We start from the raw sequence: 3665 nt of genomic DNA, 5'->3' as shown, positions 1-3665 counted from the left end.
AAAAAAAGCCGCCTCAACGTTTAGGTACCTAATTTGAAAAGGTCTGAAAAGTTAATATACTAGCAATGTTAAAAGTTAATTCTAGCAGTGACATTAAATGATGATGTTAGGTGTATTTTGGTTTGGTCAGCCAAATAGCTCTCGTTGTGCGTCACGGGAGTCCTAAGACCGTTTTCTTAGTACCAAGATGAGAATTATAGACATACATTTAGTTCACACCTCTCCTTACGAAGCTTCTTTTTGCAGTAGATGGAGACCATTAGAGATCCAGTGTAGTCAAAATGCAGAGAGCAGTGATTATGGGATGCCCATTCCCAGCTGATGCGTCTACAGTTGAACTCCTGAATCCAAGCCTAGGGAAGAGGTGACAGGAAGGCTGTAAGAGCCATCAGGCCAGGGACTTGGTTGGCAGAGACTTTTCTAGCCATGACAACAGAGCTACCCCCATGGAAAGTGAACAACAGGCTGCTATTCCAGTGTAGATGGGGGGACACCTCACACCTTCATGAAGATTGAGCAGCAGTTTCCAATTATGGAGAGAGGAAGAATGACTGTTTGCCAGGGAGGAGCCCCTTGGTCGGTTACCCAATACCCAACTATGAATCCAAGAGAGATTTACATGCAGGCAACGCTGAATGAATTCATTAGGTCATATCTGTTTATTCATTGGGGTGTGTGGGTGTGCCACAACAAGAGTTAAAGAGGAGGTTATTAATTTGGAGGGGTCTTGGGAAGAGTAGGAGAGAAGAAAGGGAGGAATGATGTAGTTGTATTTCAATTAATTTTTAAAAAGACCTGTGAATAAAATCACGTGGTGCCTGTGCGCATCCGGTTATCCCAGCTTTGAAGCTTATTTAGAGCACATCCTTTGTCTTCTTATCTGTGTACTCTGACGCTTGTAGCTAAATGCCAGGGAAATCACGGTACACCCAAATCAGCTCGTATTAATTTTGTGGACACAGTTTTATTTTTGCCACCAGCCGGGTAGTGTCCTGCTCCCATCTGGTGAAAAGGGGCAAGAGAAGAGCAACTGTGTGCCCAGGAGGGGCCCCTGGCACACAGTTGGATGCACCACCCTGTGCACAAGCCTTCAGATGGACGCCTGACTGTGTCAAGATGGGAACGAAAGAGTTAACTTCAGAAAGTTCTTACAATCTGATATGGCAAATTTCTCTCTGTTAAAAAAAAAAAGGACAATATCCTGAGGCAAGCAATTATCTGCAGAAATGAAAACAGAAAGACAAGCCACAGGATAACAGCAGAAACCTCAAAGAACAGAAAAATTTATCAGCGGTAATTTTAAAATAAAATACAGAAAATTAATCTCAGGCTCCTCTAAGAGTTTTTTTTTTTTCTTCAATTTATTTGTCTCTTTGGTAAACACTCAGCCAGTGTGAGTTGTGAGCAATTTCCCCAGTGATGCAGAAAACAAGGACCCCTGTCTTTTGTTCTACAATGATCAGGGAAATTTGAGAGAGACCCAGAATGGAAGCCCAATGTGTTTATACACTGAGGCACATTAACACTCAGTGACCATCCTTTGTAAACACTAAAACCCTAAGACGATGAAGGTAATAAAGCGATGACTAATCGTAGGTAATTGCCATAAATTGGAGCTGCACACCTGTGTAGCCAGAATAATCACTCTGGGGACTTTATTGCTATCAGTTTTGAATCCAAGAGAGGATACCCATGAGGCCAATTGTTCCTGTATAAGAACAATACCTGGTAAACCAGGATTCGTAACTACTGATGGTTGTAGAGTAAGGCCAGAGCGGTTGGAGAATGCTGCTCCATTCAGAAGTTCATTGAACTTGAGCAGGCCTCTTAGAGATCATCTATGTCAATGTCCTGTTTCCTTCCTGAGGCTCTCTCTGCTTCTTTTGGATGCTTCTCACTGGGGACCAGTTGCCTCTTAGATGGATTTGCACTTGGAGTTTAGAACCCAGTTGGCTGCTGATACCTTACCTGGCGTTCATGACAAGGGTCCTGGACCCTTCCCCTGTGGGCTGTCTGACTGGATCATTCCCCAGCACTGGAAGGACTGAGCCCTGACAGACACCTGAAGGATATCAGCTTTTCTATGTGAGATGTTGTATCTGAAATGAACTATCATATACCAAATAGCTTGAGCAACTTTTATTTTATTTTTTATTGGTTACTTTATTTATTTACATTTCAAGTGTTATTCCCCTTCCCAGTTTTCCCTCTGAAACCCCCTATTCCCTTCCCCCCCCCTGCTTCTATGAGGGTGTGCCCCCATCCACCTACCCATTCCCACCTCACTACCCTAACATTCCCTTACTCTGGGCCATCAAGCCTTCAACAGGAACAAGGGCCTCCCCTCCTACTGATGCCAGATAAGGCCATCCTCTGCTACATATGCAGCTGGAGCTATGGGTCCCTCTATGTGTACTCTTTGGTTGGTGGTTTAGTCCCTGGGAGCTCTGGGTGGGGGTCCCGTTGTTTGATATTGTTGTTCTTCCTATTGGGTTGCAATCCCCTTCAGCTCCTTCAATCCTTCCCCTAACTCCTCCATTAGAATCCCTGTTTGAGCAAGTTTTAAAATACAAATGTTACTGGGCTCTTGCTCTGGTCCCTCCCCGCCGTCTTTGTCGTTGTCATCTTCCTTGAAGGAATTCAGATGAGGCAGAGTAAAGTGTGGAAGATAGGCAAGACAGGTTTGTAACACTTAAACAATGTGTGTTGGGGGTGGGGTGCCGGGGAAGGGGGCAGTGGTCAGGGGGACCAGTGTGCTCAACTAGGCTTTATAGGACTTTTTTTTTTCTAATGTCTCCAAAACAGTCAGCTTTCCTGAGGGATGTCTTTCTGTCCAAGTGATTGACAGGCCTATTTGAGGGGACAATGATGTATTGTTTTTCACAGGAAGCTGTTTGTTAGCTAATAGTCTTGTGTTTTTCCTGGTAGTTCACCAAACTCATTATCTCCAGTCAGGTACAGAGATTCAACTCAGATTCCTACTTTGGACCAGTAATGAAAGCTCTGAAGATGTAGTTCCTGGCTTTATACGCTTCTGATTATGAGGTGAGGTCTGTCCTTGATGTTCGTCCGACCAGCTAATATCTGAGCAGGGGCCTAAAGTAGACACACGCATCCACCCCAACATTAAACCCAAGTATCACATCTGCATTGATGCTTAGCAGTCATGTACTCACGAGTGTGGCCTGATCATGCCTCACGAACACCTGCCACTCGGAGATGCCAGTCTGAGAAAACAAAATAGAAGCTCACTCTAAAACAAAAAGCCATTTTCCGTGTATGTCCCCTGTTATTTGTTTCTTGTTACTATTTTCAGGATTTTATTAATGAAGCAGGCATTAGACAGCTAAGTGTAAGGACACACTGGTTGAAAAATTCCAGAGATGAGAACTGTTTCTTAGCAGGGCTCTTTCCATTTCAGTTCCAAAGCCACAGGCACCGCTTGCCGGCAGCAGCTAACAAGGAAAGATGCACGGGAGCAAGTGCGAAAGTCTCCTCATTAGTAATGGAATTAGTTGCATAGGTGTGATGCCTTGTATCGTTTGCGGTCTTTCTGCTCTTTAATATGATAAAGTAATATGATAGATGGATTCAAACTTTTGGTTATTTGTTAGAATGGGGGAAAAAAAACCCCACCGAAACTCAAACCAGATAACCCAAGCAAC

At 44.0% G+C, this 3665-nt stretch overlaps 2 long non-coding RNA genes across 2 annotated transcripts in view; one reads left to right on the top strand and one right to left on the bottom strand.

Annotated features, from left to right (window-relative positions):
• The window catches only part of LOC116075241, a 117444-nt gene that overhangs the window by 15545 nt on the left and 98234 nt on the right, over positions 1–3665 (top strand). The gene's annotated exons all lie outside the window — the stretch shown is intronic.
• The window catches only part of LOC116075240, a 14374-nt gene that overhangs the window by 263 nt on the left and 10446 nt on the right, over positions 1–3665 (bottom strand). Inside the window, exon 4 of the long non-coding RNA XR_004112478.1 lies at positions 220–353. This is a non-coding gene — a long non-coding RNA (uncharacterized LOC116075240). The remainder of the gene's footprint in view (positions 1–219; positions 354–3665) is intronic.

The sequence above is a fragment of the Mastomys coucha genome, unplaced genomic scaffold, assembly GCF_008632895.1.
Source record: "Mastomys coucha isolate ucsf_1 unplaced genomic scaffold, UCSF_Mcou_1 pScaffold3, whole genome shotgun sequence".
NCBI lineage: Eukaryota > Metazoa > Chordata > Mammalia > Rodentia > Muridae > Mastomys > Mastomys coucha.
The sequence above is the reverse complement of the archived record's forward strand: the minus strand, read 5'-3'. Positions and strand labels throughout refer to the sequence as shown.